This window comes from Ambystoma mexicanum, chromosome 9 (assembly GCF_040938575.1).
Source record: "Ambystoma mexicanum isolate Mex_15411 chromosome 9, UKY_AmexF1_1, whole genome shotgun sequence".
Lineage (NCBI taxonomy): Eukaryota > Metazoa > Chordata > Amphibia > Caudata > Ambystomatidae > Ambystoma > Ambystoma mexicanum.
Genome location: NC_090931.1, coordinates 43,255,143 through 43,283,083, shown reverse-complemented (window position 1 = coordinate 43,283,083; position 27,941 = coordinate 43,255,143). Strand labels below are relative to the sequence as shown.

Below are 27,941 nucleotides of genomic sequence, written 5' to 3'. Positions count from 1 at the left end.
TTCTTTAGCTTCTCTCCTTCTCCTTCACTTCGTTTCTCCTACACTTCCTGGACCTTTTATCCGACATTACTGCCTTGTTTTTGGACTTCCTTTTGCCTGACCGAATATATATTTGATTCTTCAAACATTGCTTCTACAATTCAAATCTACAAAGTCCTCTGCAGCTTCACTTTCCACTCCTCAAGACTTCTCTGCACCGGAAGGATTTCCATCTGCCAAGACCAACAGGTTTTCTTCCCAGAGAGGGTTTCCCAACGGTGCAGCCAGTGTGTTGCACAGAGCCCAGTATCTGGTCTCTGAACACCCTGTGGGTCACTCTCACATTCTACTTGAACAAGACGCATCGACCCTCAAACTGTGAGTACTGAGAGTTTCTAATATACTGCATCATTCAGCATGCAATGCCCCACTCTGGGGAGGGACACCCCATCAGCCAGTATGCAATGCCTCAACGTGGGGAGGGATACTGAAACAGCCAGTATGCAATGCCTCACTGTGTGGAGTGGCACTGCATCAACCAGTATGCAATGCCTCACTCTAAGGAGTGGTACTGCATCATCCAGTATGCAATGCCTCACTGTGGGGAGTGACACTGCAGCATCCAGTATGCAATGCCTCACTGTGGGGAGTGGCACTGCATCATCCAATATGCAATGCCTCACTGTGGGGAGTGACACTGCAGCATTCAGTATGCAATGCCTCACTGTGGGGAGTGACACTGCATCATTCAGTATGCAATGCCTCACTGCAGGGAGTGATATGATATGACATGATATGGCATTTATAACGCGCCTATACAAAAGTGTTTCAAGGCGCGACGAGGCAAGGGAGGGGAACAAAGGGAGGACGACAACAATCCTACTAGGCCAGGTGTCATTCAGATCATGCAAGTGCGTGGGAAGGTGGCAGGGAAAGTGCAGTAAATGGGAATAGATAATAACAATATGTAAGTAATGGCCAGCGTGTAGCAAGTGCATGGGTAAGTGCAGACATCATGTGTCAAGGGCTGGTAGTGGGACTGTAGGGATACAGAAACAGTCCCCAAGTGCGGGGGTTGCCAGGTGGCAGTGCAGGTGTGTGACGCTGGTTGGGGAGGGACCTGGGCCCGAGATAAGAGGGTGCCCAGGTAGCCAGTGCAGTTCCGGTTACAGCCAGGAGGTCAGCAGAGGAGAGGATGAGAAAAAGCAGAAGCAAAGAGAAAGGCTTTGAGGTGCTCCCGGAACCAGAGATGGTTCTCCTCAAGTTTAAAGGCAGCAGGGAGGCTGTTCCAGAGGGAGGCACCAGCCAAAGAAAGTGATCTACCATCAACTCCTTGCTTGGAGAAACGACTGACCCTGAGGGAGTTGGAGGTGGATGAGTGAAGAGCTCGAGAAGGGAGATATTTAGGAAGAGAGAGTTGAAGGTTTCGAGGCCCCAAGCCCCAAAAGGCCTTGTGGATGAAGCAGAGGGTTTTGAACTTAATCCTCGCAGCCACCTGGAGCCAGTGCAGAGATTTCAGTCCTGGAGAGATACAAAGCAGGCAGATTTAGAAAGAGGCTGTTGCAATAGTCCAGCCTAGAGAGAACCAGAGCTCTGGAGACAGTGAGCTTCTTAGGGAAGGAGAGGAAAAGAAGAATACCTCTGAGGAGTTATTGTGACTTCTTAGAGATGTCAGAGATGTGAGGAGAGAAGGAGAGTGCGGAAACAAAGATGATCCAAGGTTTTTAGACTTGCAGGTGGGAGCAGGATGAGGGCCAACAGAGGCCGGCCAGAGAGCTACAGGAAAGGAGGGAGTGGGTGTGCCGATGAGGAGAATCTCAGTCTTACTGGCATTGAGGCAGAGGTCATTGGCGGCACACCATTCCTGGATAGCAGAAAGACAGTCAGAGATGAGTGAAGTAGAGGAGGAGGCCGAGGGTAGCCAGAAAATGAGCTTGGTATCATCCGCGTAGCACTGAAAGTTGGGGCAGAGAGCGGTGATGCGGTGGGCAAGGTGTGCCAGGTATTGGCTGAACAGCCAGGGAGAGAGTTTAGACCCCTGGGGGACACCACATGTAGAGAAAAAGATAGCGGAGAGGAAGGACCCAAGTTGGACCTGCGAGGGTCGGTCAGAGAGAAAAGAGGTCAGCCAAGCCAGAGCCTGACCAGTGATCCCCAGGTTATCACGGAGACGGTTGAGCAGGGTGGCATGGTTGACAGTGTCAAAGGCAGAAGAGAGATCATGCAGGATGAGGACGCAAGGAGAGTTAGAGTCAAGGTTGGAGAGAAGGTCTTCACGGATGTTCAGGAGAGCAGTTTGCTGCTTCTGGCAGCTCTGAAGCCAGACTGGTCATGAAGACAACCAACAGATTCATAACCAACACTGCATCATCCAGTATGCAATGCCTCACTGTGGGGAGGGACACTGTATCATTCAGTATGCAATGCCTCACTGTGGGGAGTGGCACTGCACAATTCAGTATGAAATGCCTCACTGTGGGGAGTGGCACTGCCTCATCCAGTATGCAATGCCTCACTTTTGGGAGTGGCACTGCACCATTCAGTATGCAATGCCTCACTGTGGGGAGTGGCACTGCCTCATCCAGTATGCAATGCCTCACTTTTGGGAATTACACTGCACCATTCAGTATGCAATGCCTCACTGTGGGGAGTGGCACTGCCTCATCCAGTATGCAATGCCTCACTTTTGGGAGTGACACTGCACCATTCACTATGCAATGCCTCACTGTGGGGAGAGGCACTGCCTCATCCAGTATGCAATGCCACACTGTGGGGAGTGACACTGCACCATTCAGTATGCAATGCCTCACTGTGGGGATTGGCACTGCCTCATCCAGTATGCAATGCCTCACTGTCGAGAGTGACACTGCACCATTCCGTATGCAATGTCTCACTGTGGGGTGTGGCACTGCCTCATTCAGTATGCAATGCCTCACTGTGGGGAGTGAAACTGCCTCATCCAGTATGCAATGCCTCACTGTTGGGAGTGACACTGCACCATTCGGTGTGCATCTCACTGTGGGGAGTGGCACTGCCTCATTCAGTATGCAATGCCTTACTGTGGGGAGTGACACTGCCTCATCCAGTATGCAATGCCTAACTCCGGGGAGGGACATTATATCCTTCAGTATGCAATGCCTCACTGTGGGGAGTGGCACTGCACCATTCAGTATGCAAAGCCTCACTGTGGGGAGTGGCAGTGGCTCATCCAGTATGCAATGCCTCACTGTGGGGAGTGACACTGCACCATTCAGCATGCAATGCCTCACTGTGGGGATTGGCACTGCCTCATCCAGTATGCAATGCCTCACTGTAGGAAGGGACACTGTATCATTCAGTATGCAATGCCTAACTGTGGGGAATGGCGCTGCCTCATCCAGTATGCAATGCCTCACTATAGGGAGGGACACTGTATAATTCAGTATGCAATGCCTCACTGTGGGGAGTGGCACAGCCTCATTCAGTATGCAATGTCTCACTGTTGGGAGTGGCACTGCACCATTCAGTATGCATTGCCTCACTGTGGGGAGTGTCACTGCCTCATCCAGTATGCAATGCCTCACTGTAGGGAGGGACACTGCATCATTCAGTATGCAATGCCTCACTGTGGGGAGTGGCACAGCCTCATTCAATATGCAATGCCTCACTGTTGGGAGTGACACTGCACCATTCAGTATGCAATGCCTCACTGTGGGGAGTGGTACTGCCTCATCCAGTATGCGATGCCTCACTTTTGGGAGTGACACTACACCATTCAGTATGCAATGCCTCACTGTGGGGATTGGCACTGCCTCATCCAGTATGCAATGCCTCACTGTTGGGAGTGACACTGCACCATTCCGTATGCAATGCCTCACTGTGGGGAGTGGCATGGCACTGCCTCATACAGTATGCAATGCCTCAATGTTGGGAGTGACACTTCACCATTCAGTATGCAATGCCTCACTGTGGGGGAGTGGCACTGCCTCATTCAGTATGCAATGCCTCACAGTGGTGAGGGACACTGCCTCATTCAGTATGCAATGCCTCACTGTGGGGAGGGACACTGCACCATCTAGTAAAATCTTGACAAGCAGTAAATTGTCCTCAGACCCAGAGAAGGCGAGACAGGAAATTAGTAACTATCGATCATTGTACAATCAATATTTCTCCCTCAGGGAACAGAAAAGGAATCAGTTCACATCTAGATGTCTCTTTGGCCAAAATGATATCCTTCATTAATGACAGAGAAGGCAGATTTGTGATTGACTCTGCCCCAGCCCTGTGTAGCTGTTAGGTGCCGGTGCTCATTCCTCAGGCATCCATGTTCCAAGAGGCCAGTGCACACCCCTTCCCCACCTTATTTATGTTGCCCTCGTTTTTCCTGCATGGTCATATTCGACCCCCAGGAAGATCCCAGGGCGGTATCCTGCAATGGGAGCACACAATGTTATTTATCTCCCTCCCTGACCCTAATTAAATCTTCCCGTCCCCTGCTGACAGGAAGGCAGTGCGAGGACGTGTCGCGGGATGATCGTTATAATTATGCAGTTAAACATAGTGATTAAGAGAGAAGCGGAAATCCATCAGTTCCACTTAACAGAGGACTGGGGGATAGCGTGGGCATGTGGGGTGCAATGTGAATGCGATGCGACCGTCGTGGGCAAAAAGGCCCACTCAGGAGAATCCTAAACATAGGCTCGCGTGACAGAGGGACAAGGATAGCAGAATCTCCTCAATGCATGGTCACCCAGCGGTGAGTGACAGTAGCAGAATCTCCTCAATGCATGGTCACCTCTGAGTGACAGAGGAACAAGGATAGCAGAATCTCCTCAATGCATGGTCACCCAGCGGTGAGTGACAGCTGAACGCAGATAGCTGAATCTCCTTAATGCATGGTCACCCAGCGGTGAGTGACAGAGGAACAAGGATAGCAGAATCTCCTCAATGCATGGTCACCGCTAAGTGACAGAGGGACAAGGATAGCAGAATCTCCTCAATACATGGTCACCCAGTGGTGAGTGACAGAGGAACAAGGATAGCAGAATCTCCTCAATGCATGGTCACCCAGTGGTGAGTGACAGAGGGACAAGGATAGCAGAATCTCCTCAATGCATGGTCACCCAGCGGTGAGTGACAGCTGAACGCAGATAGCTGAATCTCCTTAATGCATGGTCACCCAGCGGTGAGTGACAGCTGAACGCAGATAGCTGAATCTCCTTAATGCATGGTCACCCAGCGGTGAGTGACAGAGTAACAAAGATAGCAGAATCTCCTTAATGCATGATCACCCAGCAGTGAGTGACAGCTGAACGCAGATAGCTGAATCTCCTTAATGCATGGTCACCCAGCGGTGAGTGACAGCTGAAGGAAGATAGCTAAATCTCCTTAATGCATGGTCACCCAGTGGTGAGTGAAAGAGGAACAAGCATAGCAAAATCTCCTGAATGCATGGTCACCCAGCGGTGATTGACAGCGGGACAAGTATAGCAGAATCTCCTCAATGCATGGTCACCCAGCGGTAAGTGTCAGAAGGACAAGGATAGCAGAATCTCCTCAATGCATGGTCACCCAGTAGTGAGTGACAGTAGCAGCATCTCCTCAATGCATGGTCACCCAGCAGTGAGTGACATATGGACAAAGAGCCATTCTCCTCAATACATAGTCACCCAGCGGTGAGCTACAGAGGAACAAGGATAGCAGAAACTCCTCAATGCATGGTCACTTAGTGGTGAGTGACAGAGTTACAAGGATAGCAGAATCTCCTCAATGCATGGTCACCTAGTGGTGAGTGACAGAGGGACAAGGATAGCAGAATCTCCTCAATGCTTGCTAGCCCAGAGGTGAGTGACAGAGGGACAAGGATAGCAAAATCTCCTCAATGCATGGTCACCCAGCTGTGAGTGACAGATAGACAAGGATAGCAGAATCTCCTCAATGCATGGTCACCCAGCGGTGAGTGTCAGCTGAACGCAGATAGCTGAATCTCCTTAATGCATGGTCACCCAGCGGTGAGTGACAGAGGGACAAGGATAGCAGAATCTCCTCAATGCATGGTCACCCAGCGGTGAGTGTCAGCTGAACGCAGATAGCTGAATCTCCTTAATGCATGGTCACCCAGCGGTGAGTGACAGAGGAACAAGCATAGCAAAATCTCCTGAATGCATGGTCACCCAGCGGTGATTGACAGCGGGACAAGTATAGCAGAATCTCCTCAATGCATGGTCACCCAGCGGTAAGTGTCAGAAGGACAAGGATAGCAGAATCTCCTCAATGCATGGTCACCCAGTAGTGAGTGACAGTAGCAGCATCTCCTCAATGCATGGTCACCCAGCAGTGAGTGACATATGGACAAAGAGCCATTCTCCTCAATACATAGTCACCCAGCGGTGAGCTACAGAGGAACAAGGATAGCAGAAACTCCTCAATGCATGGTCACTTAGTGGTGAGTGACAGAGTTACAAGGATAGCAGAATCTCCTCAATGCATGGTCACCTAGTGGTGAGTGACAGAGGGACAAGGATAGCAGAATCTCCTCAATGCTTGCTCGCCCAGAGGTGAGTGACAGAGGGACAAGGATAGCAAAATCTCCTCAATGCATGGTCACCCAGCTGTGAGTGACAGATAGACAAGGATAGCAGAATCTCCTCAATGCATGGTCACCCAGCGGTGAGTGTCAGCTGAACGCAGATAGCTGAATCTCCTTAATGCATGGTCACCCAGCGGTGAGTGACAGAGGGACAAGGATAGCAGAATCTCCTCAATGCATGGTCAAACAGCGGTGAGTGTCAGCTGAACGCAGATAGCTGAATCTCCTTAATGCATGGTCACCCAGCGGTAAGTGTCAGAGGGACAAGGATAGCAGAATCACCTCAATGCATGGTCACCCACCAGTGAGTGACAGTGGAACAAGGACAGCTGAATCTCCTCCATGCATGGTCATCCAGTGGTGAGTGTCAGAGCCGCAAGGATAGCCAAATCTCCCCAATGCATGGTCACCCAGTGGTGAGAGACAGAGGGACAAGGATAGCAGAATCTCCTCAATACATGGTTACACAGCGGTGAGTGACAGCGGAACGCAGATAGCTGAATCTCCTCAAAGCATGGTCACCCAGCGATGAGTGACAGAGGAACAAGGATAGCAGAATCTCCTCAATGCATGGTCACAAACAGTGAGTGACAGAAGAACAGGTTGAGCAGAATCTCCTAAATGCATGGTCCGCCAATGGTGAGTGACAGGTGGACAAGGATAGCAGAATCTCCTCAATGCATTGTCCCCCAGTGGTGATTGACAGAAGGACAAGGATAGCAAAATCTCCTCAATGCTTGGTCATTCAGCAATGAGTGACAGCAGTACAAGGATAGCTGAATCTCCTCAATGCATGGTCACCCAGTGGTGAGTGACAGCGGCACAAGGAGAGCCGTACCTCCTAAATGCATGGTCACCCAGCGGTGAGTGGCAGAGGCACAAGGATAGCCGAATCTCCACAATGCATGACCAACCAGTGTTGAGTGACACTGGCACAAGGATAGTAGAATCTCCTCAATGCATGGTCACCCAGCGATGAGTGACAGCGTGGCAAGGATAGTAGAATCTCCTCAATGCTTGCTCACCCAGTAGTGTGCGACAGCGGGGCAAGGATAGCAGAATCTCCTCAATGCATGGTCACCCAGCAGTGAGTGACAGAGGCACAAGGATAGCCAAATCTCCTCAATGCATGGTCACCCAGTGGTGAGTGAAAGAGGGACAAGGATAGCAGAATCTCCTCAATGCATGGTCACCCAGTCATGAATGACAGAGTGACAAGGATAGTAGAATTTCCTCAATGCTTGCTCACCAAATAGTGAGTGACAGCGGGGCAAGGATAGCAGAATCTCCTCAATGCATGGTCACCCAGTGGTGAGTGACAGAGGGACTAGGATAGCCATTCTCCTCAATGCATAGTCACCCAGCGGTGAGTGACAGAGGGACAAGGATAGCAGAATCTCCTCAATACTTGCTCACCCAGCAGTGAGTGACAGCTGGGCAAGGAAAGCAGAATCTCCTCAATGCATGGTCACCCAGTGGTGAGTGACAGTGGCACAAGGATATACAAATATCTTCAATGCATAGTCACCCAGTGGTGAGTGACAGAGCCACACGGATAGCCAAATCTCCTCAATGAATGGTCACCCAGTGGTGAGTGACAGAGGGAGAAGGTTAGCAGAATCTCCTCAATGCATAGTCACCCAGTGGTGAGTGACAGATGGACAAGGATAGCAGAAACTCCTCAATGCATGGTCACCCAGTGGTGAGTGACAGAGGGCCAAGGATAGCAGAATCTCGTCAATGCTTGCTCGCCCAGAGGTGACTGACAGATGGACAAGGATAGCAGAATCTCCTCAATGCATGGTAAAACAGTGGTGAGTGACAGAGGGACAAGGATAGCAGAATCTCCTCAATGCTTGCTCACCCAGCAGTGAGTGACAGCGGTACAAGGAAAGCAGAATCTCCTGAATGCATGGTCACCCAGCACAGAGTGACAGCGGGGCAAGGATAGCAGAATCTCCTCAATGCATGGTCACCCAATGGTGAGTGACAGAGGGACACGGATAGCCAAATCTCCTCAATGCATGGTCACCCAATGGTGAGTGACAGAGGGACACGGATAGCTAAATCTCCTCAATGCATGGTCACCCAACAGTGAGTGACAGATGGACAAGGATTGCAGAAACTCCTCAATGCATGGTCACCCAGTGGTGAGTGACAGCGGGGCAAGGATAGCAGAATCCCCTCAATGCATGGTCACCCAGTGGTGAGTGACAGAGGGACAAGGATAGCAGAATCTTCTCGATGTTTGTTCACCCAGTAGTGAGCGAGACGTGGTGTTAAGGAGAGTACATGAGGCCTGAAAGTGGAGGATGGTGTATCTCCCTACCGTATCCAATGTTGTTGTTGCATTTGTGCCAGTCTAATGCCAGATCCCCCTATTCCGCTGTATGCATACACTTCACTTGGCCGTAGAACCTTTGATGGAGGTAAAGGTCATGTCTCTGCAGGAAGCCTAGTCCAGAGAGAGGGTGATAGCAAAGTAGAATAGTTTTTGTTAGGATAGCTCATTTGCTACAATCAAATTCTATGTACTAAGCCAGGTCCTCTGCGGATAAAGTTACTCGTGGCTTCCTATCTGCAGAAAGTACTGGGTCCTATAAGGATGTTACCTTGTGGGCATCCAGAATCATGGCTGTGACCATCTCATGTCCTCTACTGTGGAGGGAATTATGTTTTTTACCAAACCTCCCTTGAGTGTGCTTCTTTGAGGCACTCTCCAGAATATAAACAGCATATTTGGGTGCTCACATGTTCATCCAAGAATCTTAACTATTTTCATCCCTACCTCCGTCATATTCCTCAGTGGCCGTTCTGTGCGGGGGATATAATGATACGCTGAGATTAATGTTGACAGGCTGACTCGCTACTGTTTATGTTATGTTACTGGGCATGTATACTGCACTATCATCACCAGAGAGTCAAAGAGCCATGTATAGTTGTTTAGGCTTTAGTGATCCCACTGGTGAGAGGTCAATAAGAGAAACATGCCATGCAAAGGCCTGATTTAGAGTTTGTTTCTGTGCATCACATCCTGCTCTTTATTCATTCCATTTGTAATAGTCCTTCCCATCTTTCTTGATTTGCTCCTTCTCTTAAAGGAACATTGAATGAAGTGCCTTCTAGCAAAATCTGCAGGCATCTGGGGCACGTTTGAGAGACAAGCTTGGTCCTGTGTGCCACTCATCAGCCAAATGAATTAAGTTACAGACACATTCCACACTGGTGTCAGGAATAACTCAAAAAAGCCTTTGATTGAGTAGAATGGGACATAGACCCTAGTTAATGATGGAGGATATTTGGAGTAAATGTCATGTAATTGGTGAGCGCAGTTCCTCACTTGGACACATCTGGTTGATCATGTTCTGGAGCAAATTGATCTGTTTTCTCAGGCAAACTGAGATGCACTCAGAAATCGTGACATGTCTTTACACCGGTCTCTAGAAAATGCCCTGTCTTTGCATTGGGGTGAAAGCATCAGTGCAAGACCGCTGATTTGTTTTCATTTTTTTCTTCGAGTTAGTGAGAAAAAAAAAATTCTAAAAAAATAATTCTAAAAAGGGTAGGGGCTTAGCAAAATAATAAGTGGGATATGGTCTGGAAAATGTGCATCTATATTATAGACAACCTAGAAAAGGGGGCGATCACTACTACTATGGTTTAGGGTTTGTTTGCATCCATGAAATCAGGAGTGGTTTATTGCCTGAGACAGAATGCCAAAGACCTATGGAATCCTTCCTACTCGTGGACATTTGGGTCCCGTCATTTCTAAAGGATCGTGAATTTCTGCGTAAAATTGTCCTTATCTCTACTCTGCCATATCCTGGCCCCTTATGATCCTGCACACACTCACTTTTATCTTGAATCTAAATTAACAATCATAAGTACATATTAGAAAGGCCCATTTTAAGTGAGTCGTACAATCCTTCCAAGCAGGCTGAGGCAGCAACCACCTGAGCAGTCCACTTTTTGGAATCCCGAGCATGGCCTGTCTAGGATGGTAAGAAGGATGGGGAATCTGGACATTACCTGGAGTCTGTCCCTTTTACCAGCGTAACTGGGAAATGTGCAGTGATAGTGACCACCAGAAACAGGCGCCTAGAAACACTTGTGTACAGGAGCGCTGTAAATGACTTAAAAGATCATATCACCACATACAGGCAAAGGGGTGGACATTCCCATGAAACCCTGTGGATTGCGACTCTTGTAATCAGTTTAGAAAGCAGGTGGAAGTCCATTGGGATACAACCAGCCCCCCTCCTGGCCCACATTAAAATGAGCTATGAGTGGAGGGCTGTCAGTTTCCCCTCCTGGGGCGAAGACATGTACAGAGTGTATGCCCTGGCCCATCAGTGGACCCCTGCCAAATGTGGGGGAGATAATAACAGACAGGGTGGGAGCGGGTCTCTTTCAGACCTGTCCCATGTGACGCCACAGTGGACAGGAGGCATGTGTTCACAAGGCCTGTGACATCTGAGGCTTCCCTACTCTCATCTTTAAGGCTTGTGTGACATAGTCAGAGTTTGCGTGTTATGTTATGATTTAAAGCTGTTATACTGCGCTCATCACCACTGTGGTGGCCCACGTTATGTTGAAGAGCTGTTATAATGCGCTCATCCCCACTGTGGTGGCCCACGTTATGTTGAAGAGCTGTTATACTGCGCTCATCACCACTGTGGTGGCCCACGTTGTGTTCAAGAGCTGTTATACTGCGCTCATCCCCACTGTGGTGGCCCACGTTGTGTTGAAGAGCTGTTATACTGCGCTCATCCCCACTGCGGTGGCCCACGTTGTGTTGAAGAGCTGTTATACTGCGCTCATCCCCACTGCGGTGGCCCACGTTGTGTTGAAGAGCTGTTATACTGCGCTCATCCCCACTGCGGTGGCCCACGTTATGTTGAAGAGCTGTTATACTGCACTCATCACCACTGCGGTGGCCCACGTTATGTTGAAGAGCTGTTATACTGCGCTCATCACCACTGCGGTGGCCATGTTATGTTGAAGAGCTGTTATACTGCGCTCATCCCCACTGCGGTGGCCCACGTTATGTTGAAGAGCTGTTATACTGCGCTCATCACCACTGCGGTGGCCCACGTTATGTTGAAGAGCTGTTATACTGCGCTCATCCCCACTGCGGTGGCCCACGTTATGTTGAAGAGCTGTTATACTGCGCTCATCCCCACTGCGGTGGCCCACGTTATGTTGAAGAGCTGTTATACTGCGCTCATCACCACTGCGGTGGCCCAAGTTATGTTGAAGAGCTGTTATACTGCGCTCATCACCACTGTGGTGGCCATGTTATGTTGAAGAGCTGTTATACTGCGCTTATCAACCACTTTGGTGGTACAGCAGTGCCAATGCTTGTCCGAATAGTGGCGCGTTGAGCCCCCACCTCGGGTGAGCCAGACCTGGAGTCTGCGGAGGAAACGATATTGGGAAAAGCGTTGAAGGATAGGAGAAGTTGGGGTAGGCCTGAAAGGAACCGACAGGCAAATGGAAAGTTGTTTTGAGGTTGAAGAGGAGGGTGTCTGCTCTTGGAAGCAGGCGTCAGGCCCATTCCTACACATAGAACAGACACTGCACTGGAAGGCACCCTGCTCATCTGTTGCCTAAATTAGATGAAGAAAGAAGCACCTTTAGATGCGTCATGAAAGTACAAAAAGCGAGTAAAGTTTCAGAGAGACATGACAATTAATTCCAGATCTGCGCAGGGTAATGGGGAGAGGACAAGGTGACATATAGTTATCACAGCTCACATTGCTTCCAAAAGGTGAGAGCTTTCACATACTCGACAATGTGCTTACAATGTTCACAGTACAGGAAGACCCTAATTAGCCCAAATTAAACCTTCCATGCACGCCAATTAACGCCCATTCAGTATTATGCACTGTGATTGCCACTGTCAGCAATGCACCCTTCATGGCTTTGCAGAGCATTGAAGCAACATATACACTGAGGGCTAAATAAAAAAAATAAAAAAAACAAGAGAAGATGGAGAAGGTAGCAGGTGTGTGCAGATGTATGATCCAAAGGGCCAAAAGGATTATCTGGTCACACAGGTAAAGTGCTAACACCAGCACCATCTATTCAGTGTGCCAATCTTTCCCTGGGGTTTCCCCTTATACCCTGTGCTCGCCAATCTTTCCCTGGGGTTTCCTCTTATACCCTGTGCTCGCCAATCTTTCCCTGGGTTTTCCTCTTATACCCTGTGATCGCCAAGCTTACCCTGCCTCCTTATATCCTGTGATCGCCAATCTTTCCCTGGGGTTTCCCCTTATACCCTGTGATCGCCAATCTTTCCCTGGGGTTTCCCCTTATACCCTGTGATCGCCAATCTTTCCCTGGGGTTTCCCCTTATACCCTGTGATCGCCAATCTTTCCCTGGGGTTTCCCCTTATACTCTGTGCTCACCAGGCTTACCCTGCCTCCTTATACCCTGTGATTGCCAATCTTTCCCTGTGGTTTCCCCTTATACCCTGTGCTCACCAATCTTTCCCTGGAGTTTCCTCTTATACCCTATGGTTGCCAGGCTTACCCTGCCCCCTTATACCCTGTGATCGCCAATCTTTCCCTGTGGTTTCCCTTTATACCCTGTGCTCGCCAATCTTTCCCTGGAGTTTCCTCTTATACCCTATGGTTGCCAGGCTTACCCTGCCCCCTTATACCCTGTGATCGACAATCTTTCCCTGGGATTTCCCCTTATACCCTGTGGTCACCAGGCTTACCCTTCCCCCTTATACCCTGTGATCGGCAATCTTTCCCTGGGATTTCCCCTTATACCCTGTGGTCACCAGGCTTACCCTGCCCCCTTATACCGTGTGCTTGCCAATCTATCCCTGGGGTTTCTCCTTATACCCTGTGCTCACCAATCTTTCCCTGGAGTTTCCTCTTATACCCTATGGTTGCCAGGCTTACCCTGCCCCCGTGTACCCTGTGATAACCAATCTTTCCCTGGGATTTCCCCTTATAGCATGTGGTCACCAGGCTTACCCTGCCCCCTTATACACTTTGCTCGCCAATCTATCCCTGGGGTTTCTCCTTATACCCTGTGCTCACCAGGCTTACCCTGACCCCTTATACCCTGTGATCACCAATCTTTCCCTGGTGTTTCCCCTTATACCCTGTGATCGCCAATCTTTCCCTGGGATTTCCCTTTATACCCAGTGATTGCCAATCTTTCCCTGGGGTTTCCTCTCATACCCTATGGTCACCAGGCTTACCCTGAAACCTTATATCCTGTGATCACCAATCTTTCCCTGGGGTTTCCCCTACATACCCTCTGGTCACCAGGATTACCCTACCCCCTTATACCCTGTGATTGACACTCGTTCCCTGGGGTTTCCTCTTATACCCTGTGATCACCAGGCTTACCCTGCCCCCTTATACCCTGTGATTGCCAATCCTTCCCTGGGGTTTCCGCTCAAACCCTGTGGTTGCCAGGCATACCCTGCCTCCTTATACCCTGTGATTGCCAATCTTTCCCTGTGGTTTCCCCTTATACCCTGTGCTCACCAATCTTTCCCTGGAGTTTCCTCTTATACCCTATGGTTGCCAGGCGTACCCTGCCCCCTTATACCCTGTGATCGCCAATCTTTCCCTGTGGTTTCCCTTTATACCCTGTGCTCACCAATCTTTCCCTGGAGTTTCCTCTTATTCCCCCAATGGTTGCCAGGCTTACCCTGCCCCCTTATACCCTGTGATCGCCAATCTTTCCCTGGGATTTCCACTTATACCCTGTGGTCACCAGGCTTACCCTTCCCCCTTATACCCTCTGCTTGCCAATCTATCCCTGGGGTTTCTCCTTATACCCTGTGCTCACCAATCTTTCCCTGGAGTTTCCTCTTATACCCTATGGTTGCCAGGCTTACCCTGCCCCCGTGTACCCTGTGATCACCAATCTTTCCCTGGGATTTCCCTTTATACCCTGTGCTCACCAATCTTTCCCTGGAGTTTCCTCTTATACCCTATGGTTGCCAGGCTTACCCTGCCCCCGTGTACCCTGTGATCACCAATCTTTCCCTGGGATTTCCCCTTATATCCTGAGGTCACCAGGCTTACCCTGCCCCCTTATACACTTTGCACGCCAATCTATCCTTGGGGTTTCTCCTTATACCCTGTGATTGCCAATCTTTCCCTGGGGTTTCCTCTCATACCCTATGGTCACCAGACTTACCCAGACCCCTTATACACTGTGATCACCAATCTTTCCCTGGGATTTCCCCTTATACCCTCTGGTCACCAGGATTACCCTGCCCCCTTATACCCTGTGATTGACACTCGTTCTCTGGGGTTTCCTCTTATACCCTGTGATCACCAGGCTTACCCTGCCCCCTTATACACTGTGATCGCCAATCTTTCCCTGGGGTTTCCGCTCATACCCTGTGGTTGCCAGGCCTACCCTGCTGCCTTATACTCTGTGATCCCCAATCTTTCCCAGGGGTTTCCCCTTATACAGAGTGGTCACCAGACTTACCCTGCCCCCTTATATCCTGCGATCGCCAATCTTTCCCTGGGGTTTCCCCTTATAACCTGCAGTCACCAGGCTTATCCTGCCCCCTTATACCCTGTGATCACCAATCTTGCTCTTGGGTTTCCCCTTATTCCCTGTGGTCACAGGCTTACCCTGCCCCTTGTACCCTGTGATCGCCAATCTTTCCCTAGAGTTTCCCCTTATACCCTGTGGTCGCCAGGCTTACCCTGCCCCCTTATACCCTGTGCTCACCAATCTATCCCTAGGGTTTCTCCTTATACTCTGTGCTCGCCAGGCTTACCCTGACCCCTTATACCCTTTGATCACCAATCTTTTCCTGGAGTTTCCCTTTATACCCTGTGCTCGCCAATCTTTCCCTGGGGTTTCCTCTTATACCCTGTGATCACCAAGCTTAACCTGCTCCCTTATACCCTCTGATCGCCAATCCTTCTCTGGGGTTTCCACTTATACCCTGTGCTTGCCAGGCTTACCCTGCCCCCTTATATCCTGTGATCGCCAATCTTTCCCTGGGTTTTCCTCTTATACCCTGTGATCTCCAAGCTTACCCTGCCTCCTTATATCCTGTGATCGCCAATCTTTCCCTGGGGTTTCCCCTTATACCCTGTGCTCACCAATCTTTCCCTGGAGTTTCCTCTTATACCCTATGGTTGCCAGGCTTACCCTGCCCCCTTATACCCTGTGATCGCCAATCTTTCCCTGTGGTTTCCCTTTATACCCTGTGCTCACCAATCTTTCCCTGGAGTTTCCTCTTATAACCTATGGTTGCCAGGCTTACCCTGCCCCCTTATACCCTGTGATCGCCAATCTTTCCCTGGGATTTCCCCTTATATCCTGAGGTCACCAGGCTTACCCTGCCCCCTTATACACTTTGCTCGCCAATCTATCCCTGGGGTTTCTCCTTATACCCTGTGCTCGCCAGGCTTACCCTGACTCCTTATACCCTGTGATCACCAATCTTTCCCTGGTGTTTCCCCTTATACCCTGTGATCGCCAGGCTTACCCTGGCCCCTTATCCCTGTGATCGCCAATTTTTCCCTGGGATTTCCCCTTATACCCTGTGGGCACCAAGCTTACCCTGCCCCCTTATACCCTGTGATCTCCAATCTTTCCCTGGGATTTCCCCTTATACCCTGTGATTGCCAATCTTTACCTGGGGTTTCCTCTCATACCCTATGGTCACCAGACTTACCCTGACCCCTTATACCCTGTGATCACCAATCTTTCCCTGGGATTTCCCCTTATACCCTCTGGTCACCAGGATTACCCTGCCCCCTTATACCCTGTGATTGACACTCGTTCTCTTGGGTTTCCTCTTATACCCTGTGATCACCAGGCTTACCCTGCCCCCTTATACACTGTGATCGCCAATCTTTCCCTGGGGTTTCCGCTCATACCCTGTGGTTGCCAGGCCTACCCTGCTGCCTTATACTCTGTGATCCCCAATCTTTCCCAGGGGTTTCCCCTTATACCCTGTGGTCACCAGGCTCACTCTGCCCCCTTATACCCTGTGATCGCCAATCCTTCCCTGGGGTTCCCACCTATACCCTGTGGTTGCCAAGCATACCCTGACCTCTTATACCCTGTGATCACCAATCTTTCCCTTGGGTTTCCCCTTATACAGAGTGGTCACCAGACTTACCCTGCCCCCTTATATCCTGTGATTGCCAATCTTTCCCTAGGGTTTCCCCTGATAACCTGCAGTCACCAGGCTTACCCTGCCCCCTTATACCCTGTGATCACCAATCTTGCTCTTGGGTTTCCCCTTATTCCCTGTGGTCACAGGCTTACCCTGCCCCCTTGTACCCTGTGATCGCCAATCTTTCCCTATGGTTTCCCCTTATACCCTGTGGTCACCAGGCTCACCCTGCCCCCTTATGCCCTGTGCTCGCCAATCTATCCCTGGGGTTTATCTTTATACTCTGTGCTCGCCAGGCTTACCCTGACCCCTTATGCCCTTTGATCACCAATCTTTTCCTGGAGTTTCCCTTTATACCCTGTGCTTCCCAATCTTTCCCTGGGTTTTTCCCTTATACCCTGTGATCGCCAGGCTTACCCTGGCCCCTGATACCCTGTGATCGCCAATTTTTCCCTGGGATTTCCCCTTATATCATGTGGTCACCAAGCTTACCCTGCCCCCTTATACCATGTGATCGCCAATCTTTCCCTGGGATTTCCCCTTATACCCAGTGATTGCCAATCTTTCCCTGGGATTTCCTCTCATACCCTATGGTCACTAAGCTTACCCTGACCCCTTATACCCTGTGATCACCAATCTTTCCCTGGGGTTTCCCCTTATACCATCTGGTCACCAGGATTACCCTACCCCCTTATACCCTGTGATTGACACTCGTTCCCTGGGGTTTCCTCTTATACCCTGTGATCACCAGGCTTACCCTGCCCCCTTATTCCCTGTGTTCACCAATCCTTCCCTGGGGTTTCCGCTCAAACCCTGTGGTTGCCAGGCATACCCTGCCGCCTTATGCTCTGTGATCGCCAATCTTTCCCTGGGGTTTCCCCTTATACCCTGTGGTCACCAGGCTCACCCTGCCCCCTTATACCCTGTGATCGCCAATCCTTCCATGGTGTTCCCACCTATACCCTGTGGTCGCCAAGCATAACCTGACCCCTTATACCCTGTGATCACCAATCTTTCCCTTGGGTTTCCCCTTATACAGAGTGGCCACCAGACTTACCCTGCCCCCTTATACCCTGTGATCGTCAATCTTTCCCTGGGGTTTCCCCTTATAATCTGCAGTCACCAGGCTTACCCTGCCCCCTTATAGTCTGTGATCACCAATCTTGCTATTGGGTTTCCCCTTATTCCCTGTGGTCACCAGGCTTACCCTGCCCTCTTGTACCCTGTGATCGCCAATCTTTCCATGGGGTTTCCCCTTATACCCTGTGGTTGCCAGGCTTACCCTGCCCCCTTATACCCTGTGATCACCAATCTATCCCTGGGGTTTCCTCTTATACCCTATGGTCGCCATGCTTACCTTGACCCCTTATACTCTGGGTTCGGCAATCCTTCCCTGGGGTTTCCCCTTATACCCTGTGTTCACCAGGCATACCCTGCCCCCTTATACCTTGTGAATGCCAATCTTTCCCTGGGCTTTCCCCTTATACCCTGTGGTCACTAGGCTCACCCTGTCCCCTTATACCCTGTGATCGCCAGTCCTTCCCCCTGGGGTTTACACATATACCCTGTGGTCGCCAGGCGTACCCTGACCCCTTATACCATGTGATCACCAATCTTTCCCTTGGGCTTCGCCTTATACCAAATGTTTGCCAGGCATACCCCGCACCTTATACCCTGTGAAGGCCAATCTTTCCCTGGGCTTTCCCCTTATACCCTGTGGTCACCAGGCTCACCCTGCCCCCTTATACCTCGTGATCACCAATCTTTCCCTTGGGTTTCCCATTATACCCTGCGGTCATAAGGCTTGCCCTGCCCCTTTGTACACTGAGATCGCCAATCTTTCCCTGGGGTTTTCAGTTATGCCCTACGATCACCAAGCATACCCTGCCCCCTTATACCCTGTGATCGCCAATCTTTCCCTGGAGTTTTCTCTTATACCGTGTGATCGCCAGGCTTACTCTGCCCCCGTATATCCTGTGATCTCCAATCCTCCCTGGGGTTTCCCCTTATACCATGTGGTCGCCAGGCATACCCTGACCCCTTATACCCTGTGATCACCAATCTTTCCCTTGGGTTTCCCCTTATACATTGTGGTCGCCAGACTTACCCAGCCCCTTTATACCCTGTGATCGGCAATCTTTCCCTGGAGTTTTCTCTTATACCGTGTGGTCGCCATGCTTACCCTGCTCCCTTATACCCTGTGATCGCCAATCCTTCCCTGGGGTGTCCCCTTATGCCTTGTGGTCGGCAGACTTACCCTGCCCCCTTATAGCCTGTGATCGGAAATCTTTCCCTGGAGTTTTCTCTCATACTGTGTGATCGCCATGCTTACCCTGACCCCTATAACCTGTCATCGCCAATCTTTCCCTGGGGTTTCCTCTTATACCCTATGGTCGCCAGGCTTTCTCTGCCCCCTTATACCCTGTGATCACCAATCTTTCCCTTGGGTTTCCCCTTATACCCTGCGGTCACCAGGCTTACCCTGACACCTTGTACCCTGTGATCACCAATCTTTCCCTGGGGTTTCCCCTTATATCCTGTGGTTGCCAGGCTTACCCTGTCCCCTTATACCCTGTGATCACCAATCTTTCCCTTGTGTTCCCCCTATACCCTGTTGTCGCCAGACTTACCCTGCCCCCATATACCCTGTGATTGCCCTGTGATAACCAATCTGTTTTATGATACAATAACATTTCTATTATGTACACAAGGAAAAAACATGGAGGCTCAGTATTCTCGTGCTTAGCCGTGAAACATTAGAACTCCCTCCCCAAAGAAATATGAACTATGAAGGACCATCTAAAATTCAGAAAACCTCTAAATCCCTGGCTCTTCAACTTCACATGCACCATAAAAAGGAACACAAACTGAAAAGGAATGGGGAGTAGGCCGGAACGGAGTGGACTGCAGGGAAAACGAGAAGCATCTTAATGGAAGGAAGACCTATATGTACCCTTCCCAAAAGAGGCTGAAATGGGGAACAGGGGAGGGAGAAATGGGTCTCACTTAATTGGACCACTCGTAGAGAGACTTGCATAAAAAAGGGGAGAGAGAGGCATCCCGATCTCGGAACTGATGCACCACAGGTCTTGAAGAACAAAGCCCAACCTTGAGGAACCCCTGTGGATAGTAATGGCTATACAATATCATATACTATAGGGAAAGGGATATATGCAACATTTAGTCTTAACACTGTCGGCAGAAAGGGTACTGCCACTGAACAGCCCTATGGAGAACCCACTCTTCTGCACACAAGATAGGAGTGGTAATTGTAACACACTGAAATGTGCGATGGGGAGGGATATGGGCCACAGTCAATGAAAAAAAGAGTGGGAAGGATGAGGTACTGCCACTAACCAACCCTACTAAAAAAACTCATCTTTCTTGCTACACCTCTCAAACCTTGAACTAAACACAACCAGACCTCTAAAACACAACAAATCACACGTACTTCACTACACCACAACAGCGAAACAAACTACACACAGCATCGCCAACAGCACATGGCTACTGCCAACCGAAAAACAATCCTACACTCAGAGAACAGTGTCAACCAAACTGAAGCTGGCAACAGCACATTACAGCTCTCTTTCTATGTTCTCCCGCTCAGCCCTACTAACTCCCCCTGATTTACAGATCCGCTAGAGCGCAAAGAAACTACACACAGGTGGTGATGGTGTGCAGTATAAGAACCTTTAACATAACATAACATAACATAACATAACATAACATAACATAACATAACATTATGCATATCAAAAATAATAAAAGATCACAAAATACAACACAGAGTACAATTTTGAGTGCTGACAAAATGTAAACATTTATATACAATTGAAAATCACAAAACATAATGTGTGGTGGATCAGACACAAAAGAATAACGATACCACCTTACATGTTTCAGTTCTTAGGGAAACCACTGCAGGACATTCTTCAGGGGAATAAAACCAAGTAATGTGTTTATGGTTGCACAAAGATTTGAGCATTGAGTGTATTTTCACATTCAGTACCGATCAGTCAAGACAGGTGAATGTGTTTAGTGACTATTACATCCACAAAGTAATGGTTGTTTTTATGTTAAATGTCATATGGGTCATTTTTGCACACTTATAAATACATCACATATATGGTGGTCTAAGATCTGTACTTGACCTGTTATTGCGTCATACTTTATAGGTCCATATATTTTCTATTTGTGATCCACCACTTGTGATTTTCAATGGTATAGAGATGTTTACACATTGTCAGCACTACAAAATATATTTGTGTGTTGTTTTGTGATCTTTTGATATTTTTGATATGCATAAAAACGTGTTTTTATTGTAAAATAAAACACTTTTATTGCAATACTGCCCTTTGCTGTGTGTTGGTTGATGTATTACCCTCTTGGTAGGCAGAGTCTCTGCACCTTTCACATTTAGGATTGTCCCGGCCATTATTGACTATGTTTAATCCTCACCACAAGTGACCTCTACAGCCTCTCTACACCCCACATAGCTTTTCTCAACAAAGCTGATCAAAGGGGGGCTGTAACAAATCATAGATTACACAGCCTCCGGTAGCAGCCCTGTAGTTATGGTTAAGTTGCTCAACCTATAGGAACAGCACTTTTTGGGAGGCTTAAAACTTCCCTCCCCCTGGACGAATTCTCACGAAACTTTGCAAAAAAGTATATTGCCCTGTCAAATTGATTCTGCAAAGTTTGGTGGGGTTTCATGCAGGGAGGCCAAAGTTTTAGGGGGGTCCCAAAATGTGCGGATATCCTCATCAACACAAAGGAAACAATTACAGGGTTGGTGAAAAGCAGTTTTTGGATGGCTTATAACTTTGGTGCCACTCAATGAAACTGAATGAGATTCTGGAATTTCATTCTAGACCTGACTCTGAATGGTTCCGCAAAGTGTGGTGATGTTTTGCCAAGAGGGAACACAATCAGAGGGAGGGTCTCAAAATATTTTAAAGGCTTATAAATGTGTTGCCATTTGACGATTATGAACAGACGTTTGCAAAATGATTTTAAACCTAGATATTAATGTTTTTGCAAAGTTTGGTGGGGTTTTGCTCAGGGGGGCAAAATTAGATGGGGGTCTCCACATGTTTAGATGGCTTATGACTTTGTTGCCAATCTCAGGAAGATTATAGACCCAACCTTGAATGTGTGTGCAAAGTCTGAATGGATTTTGTCAAGTGGGGGGAAAGTTATATGACTATTGTATGTACGTTCCTTTTGACACGTTTCAAAAAATAAAACATGGGTGGGTTTGCAGCAAACTTGTGTAAGGAGCATTCGCAAGAACCTGAAAGCATGATTTTGCAAATGTGTCCATGTTTTATTTTTTGAAAAGTGTCATAATGTAGGTACAGCAATATATGATATGTCTCGAGAGGATAGCTCAGCGGCAACGTGTTCGCCTTGGAGGCAAGACGACACGGAGCAATGCAGGTTCAATTCCCGGGTCCGCGCTTGGAAACCTCTGGGTATTAAGCGCATTATAAATAACCAATCATATCATACACCTTTGGTGACTGAGGTATAGCCTGTGGCCATGGCAGTGGCCTGATTGTCCGGGCAGTTGGTAAGTGGAAGATTGATATGGTCATAAGGTCATATGTGCAGTTTTTGGAAGTCATTGTTGGATGGGTGTGTGACTATTTGAAAGCAGGCATTGAGGGAGTGTTGCAAATATAACATTAAAAAGGGTAGAAGGGCTGCCCTATGCAATGGTGTGCACGCGCCATCCAGGTCTTTTAATGATCCATGGCTTGGAAAGGGGACTGTGGAGACTGTGGATAGTTATAAAGGTCCATTGATTATGGCCCTTATTGTATGCTAGAGAAAAGTATTTGGGACAGAAAATTATTTCTGTCCCTTTATATTTTTCTCTAGTATACAATTGTCCATTATTCCCATTAGCATAACACAAAATGCTAATGGGAATGTTGGAGAATCGGATTGAGTCTAACCAGTTTACTGAGAAATGCAAAGTAGATGGAGTCTACAAGATGATTTGTTTAGTGCTATTTATTTAACTGTGAAAGGTGATTCCGAAAGGAACCTTTTTATTTGGTGTTTTAAATTTTTTGTTTCATTTTTTTTTTTGCAGGAGAGGTTATAAAAGTAGGTGTGGAGGGAAATGAGGGAAGAGGCACCAACCACTAATATGGAGGGGCAGGTGAACAGGAAAAGATGTTGCACATGTGTTACTTCTAAGGTGGGGGCAGTGTTTCTCATGCTCCTTGATTGCAGCTTCAAAAGCACTTTTAAATTGCTCCCCCCTGCAGAGTGTTTTGTTGCAGTATATATAGAGGACCGTTGTCTTCAACCTATATGGATCAACAGCCTCTTTTATTGCTTGCAAGGTGGCTGGTGGGATTTTGTGTCCCACAGAAGTAGGCTGTGTGGTTACAGTATTGGTTGAGGAAGATGAGGTGGAGGAAGACGGCTACTACTTGCTGAGAAAGGAACAGCCTTTATGAGAGCATTACAGTGGTTGGATTTGGTGTGGCGGTGCATGGAGGTGGTCCGTAGGAGTACTGCCCATGTAGTCCACGACTGAGTACAACCTTGCACTCAGTGTGTTTCACTTTGGTAGCTTTAGCCTTTGGTACATTGCCAACAGTGGTAAAGAACTGTCACACCCATGATTCTCTCTGGATGCTAGAGGTAGGCACTTCCTATACCTCATCATCTTGGTCCTCTTCCTAATCTTTTGAGGTTATGTGCTTTTATTTGTTGTGTAGGGCCTCCATCTCGTGGTGGTGGTGGGGGCTCTTGGGGAGGAGGGATGGCAATGGTGGATGCCATTTTTAAGATAAATAGCAGTTTTGCTAATATTCTTCCAAGTATGTGCAGTGTGCTAGATTTTTAATGGATAATGAGTAAGAATAGGAGTAGGAGCTCTGCAAGGGGACATTCTGAGCTTCAGAGTTTCTAGATGTTCTGCAAAATGCAGTTCTGAACTGTTTGCAAAGGACAGACTTGTTTGCAAGGTGTAGATGCATTCCTGGACACGTCATCATGCCGCGCATGAGAGCATGGTAACGTGACACTCTCTGGAAAGTCCTCCATGACGTCAGTTCTTCACAAACATCGATGGTCAGAAAAAGTTGTAAAAAGTGTATAGAAGTGTTAAAAATGATGCCAGAAGGTGGGGAGTTTAAAGTGAAACTTTGTAAATTGGAGAAATATGTTGCTATATTGGGGTACGTATGATATGAGTAAGATGTACGAATTTAGCGTGCACTAATAAAATATCATGAAATTCAATGAAAAAACATTGTTAAAGGAATGTTATTGTTACAAGTAAAACCGAAAAACCCCCAGAAATTTGCCAGTTATGGTAAGCTAAGCAACCATAACTCGCGCCACCACCGTGCACTGCTAAGACTAACACCCAGAACATCAAAGATGAGATCACAAATTTAATTGATGGCACCGCTGTAGGAAGGAAATCCTCTTCCAAGATGGCCACTATGGAATGGGAAGGTTGGCCTCTGTACAGAGCCCCTCTTCCCTTTCCATGGCGGCTTGCAGAAGGCGAAGAGAGAATCCTATGACCATATTAAGCTTCCCCACACCAACTGCCACTTAACAATCTTTTACAAATCTTTTCCATCTACATTTTCCTAACTTATCCAAAACAAATTTACACAATGCTCCTATAGGTGCACATATGCATTGTGCAGTGAGAGAAGTGCATAAATAGAAGGGGCAGTACGGATGGGAAACTGCTCATGAGAAACCAGGATGGAAATGCCAAGTTGGTAACTACTGGGAAAGAGGAGTCCCAAAGGTGGGATGCATCTTAACCATAACATCCCATTACTAAAGTTTTTTCTGTCAATTTAATAGATTTTTATAAGTGAAAATGTTTCATGGTGTTATATCACTGTATGTACGTTATTAATAATTACTCTTTTCACATATATGAAAGAACTATAAAGCTCCTTTAAGAAACATATTTTTTGCAACACCTACTTATGTCTGTCGTTATCAGCAGTGCATGCTGGGGATGCAAATCATCCATCAATTGCCTACGGCATAAGGCTCCACCATGACCCCAGCCAAAACAAACCACCCCTATTATTCACTGCACGTACCCTGCATCCTAGCTCAGTGTCCCCTATACCCTAATAGTGTAACCAATGGCCAGTATTCATAACTTGCAGCCATGGCCAGTCTCCAAATCCATGGGGCATTGGCGTTGGCCATGCCGCATTCCCCAGTAAGCAAATCAGAGTACACATTTGTGTTTGCCGAGGGACAGGCCCACTGCCCACACACTAAATGTGTATCATTAGTTTTTCTACTTACATTCTTATACTTTGGAAAAATAAAACACAAGACATATTTCCCAAAACATGCCTGCAGGTCCTTGCTAATGCTCGTCACGCAGGTTTGTTGTAATCTATTCAACCACTTCAGGCTGTAATCGCAAGCAGAACATATTTTCCCATTCAAACCTACCACTTCGGCCATCCCACGTGCCACAATAAGCAAATTAGAGTGCACATTTCTCCTTGCTGACGGCCAGGCCCATTGCCCAGACACCAAAGTTATATCACTGTGTTGTGTGCTTAATATTTATACTTAAAAAAAAAACACAGGACATATTTGCAAAACCATGCTTTCTAGTTCTTGCTGACCCTCCTCATGCATATTTGCTGCAATCCCATCCAGCACTTCAACCTGTACCCACAAGCACAATCTAGATCTAAAATCATTTTTCAAACTTTTGTGCTGATTCATCAAGTGGCACCATATTAATAAGCCTTTACAATATGTTGGGACCCCCTCTAATTGTGTTCCCACAATTTCAAAAACCATTCAGGATCAGGTCTAGAATATAATTCCAAAATGTCATGCAGTTTCATTGAGTGGTGCCAAAGTTATAAACCATCCAAAAACTGCTTTTCACCAACCCTGTAATGCACGAATAAGCATAAATGCCCCCGAACATCTAAGCCATTTGCGGACATCAGAGGACTGTCCCAGACTGTTTGCGGACATCAGAGAAGGAAACATGCCCATTTTTGACTTTTTAAGGCCATATCCCATGCCATCCACATCACTCCTCAGCTCCCCAGAGATTGTTCGATAAGTTTGACAAGGGCAATGCTGTGTTTTTAATGTTTTACCACAATGTTCGCGGATAATGGGCATTGTCAGCAAATCCAACATGGCGGGCGTTTCCAAATATCTGACGCACCTAACGCTTTTCTCCATCCAATCAGCGGGCGTGCCAATGCCCGTGGACCTCATGTCGGCCTCTGGGCCAATCGGAGGACCGTCCGTGGACCGAATAGGGAAGTGAGTCAGTGGACCGAACCCAGATACCACTCGTTTTTTTTTACCTACTTTCTGGTCATTGAAAAAATTAATATATACTGGACGGATTTACACCAAATTTACAAAAGCACGCTTTCGGGACATAGCCGCTGTTCCTGCCGCAAATTTGGTGAAAATCCATCCAGCGGTTTGGTCTGTAGGCGTGAGCACATTTTTTTTCCATTGGTCTATGGGAAAAACACACATTTTGGGACCCCCCTATAAATTTGGCCCCTTTAACAAATCCTCAACAAACTTTACAGGATCAAGCTGATGGTGGCAGCCTTGCAAATACCTGTCTTGGGTTGATTAAGCTATGTATAAAGTAGTACTGCCCTATTAGACAAAGACAATTTCCTGGAGACAATGTTTTGCATTTGAGCTAATTTGCATACCCACAATGCCTTGTTGTCGTGGCTCAGAACTGCAGGTGAACTTCCAGCGATGGCTGCTAGGTGGTGTTGTGGAATGTGTGACTTGGATCAAATGGACTGTCATAATTATATACATACACTTGCTTTGTTGTTTCTACAATTGTATTGCACTCATAAGAGCAAATAGTCATTTCCAGCAAGGCAATAGATTGGGGACACTTCCATGACCTGAGAAAATCATGTAGCAAAAGGCGACGTGACCCAAAAGTGCTATTCTCTCTCGCCTGCCAAATGTCAGCTTCAAGACACGCCAATTTTAGAATAATGGCCTTAGTAAAATGGCCTCTGAAGAAATGGTTCAATATGACCGACATTTGGGCTTGGATATATGTGTTTCTGTTATTGATTTGCACGGACTATCCCTGATCTGATCAGAATCAGAGTTCCTTGGACACGGGATAAAGGGCCACATGGGCAGCCATATCAGGGATGTTGCAATAGCTAGTAAAGTTGAATTGAAAGTTAATGTGGAATTTTTTGCCATCCCATCCACTAATTATACGTTGAAACAATGCATCTATTTGACCCTGCATGTCTATATAAAAGATTAAGTTAAGAGCAGGGGGGGGGATTGCGGGGGCACTCTACCCTCAGACAGAAGAGATTGCTATTGTGGTCTTGTAAGAGGTCAGTATTAGAGTGCCTTACCTCAGTTGTTTTAATTACCCGATGCTACTTGATGGACCTGCACTATCCACAATGGATGCCTTACATTATGTATTGTGAGATACATGTGATAATTTAACGTTCAGTGTTTTAACATTTTTGGGTTCTCATGTTAACAGAGAAGCCTAGTTAATGTTTTCTATATATGCATGAAATAAATGAGTCACGTGAATACATTAATCTCTCTCTCTCTCTCTCTCTCTCTCTATGTATAGAAAGCAGTGGAATCTGTCAGTTTGTTCCTTATACAGTTCCACTCCGTTCCAGCAATCTGCACCAAATGTTGCATAGTTGCCTGTTAGGACCCCCCGGACATTACCGGCTACATGACATTTGGACACCCCCCCTTTCCCCAGATTTCAGCCCCATCACACATGAGACGCGTGCCTGAAATCAGCGAAACATCAATGTGGTGGCAGAAGCTCATCTTTTCACCACCTCAACGAGAGGAACACAACTGGAAAACCATGTTTCAAGGCCCAAGGACGCCGCGTTTCCAAGATATTTGCACCACAACGCACTGCACTGCACCAGATACATTTTTATTCCGTGTATTTTATATGCTTTTCTCTTTCCAGATGCCGCCCAAAAAGAAAAAAAAAATCTATTGGACAATTGAATCCAAAATGAAAGAAAGTGAGATACTTAAGGGCCGGTCTACAGAGCCTGTGTGGAGCATGGGTACTTTCTGCTTGAAACTAAATAAAATAACACATTGTAGCATTTGAGTGTCTCCGGGGCATGAGGACTGAGTTATCCACCTCCCCCGGTTCCAGGAGGAACAATCGTCCCTGGTCACCTAATGTGGGGTACTTTCAGGTCACCACGTTGCACCAT

General features: G+C 47.7%; 1 protein-coding gene and 1 long non-coding RNA gene across 2 annotated transcripts in view; one reads left to right on the top strand and one right to left on the bottom strand.

Moving 5' to 3' along the window:
• Positions 1 to 27,941, bottom strand: part of LOC138487250 (opioid-binding protein/cell adhesion molecule-like) — a 1,248,728-nt gene that overhangs the window by 1,193,178 nt on the left and 27,609 nt on the right. The window lies entirely within an intron of this gene.
• LOC138489573 (uncharacterized) lies at positions 107 to 27,829 on the top strand. The gene is made up of 2 exons (XR_011274816.1): positions 107 to 357; positions 27,320 to 27,829. It is a non-coding gene; the product is annotated as an uncharacterized lncRNA (long non-coding RNA).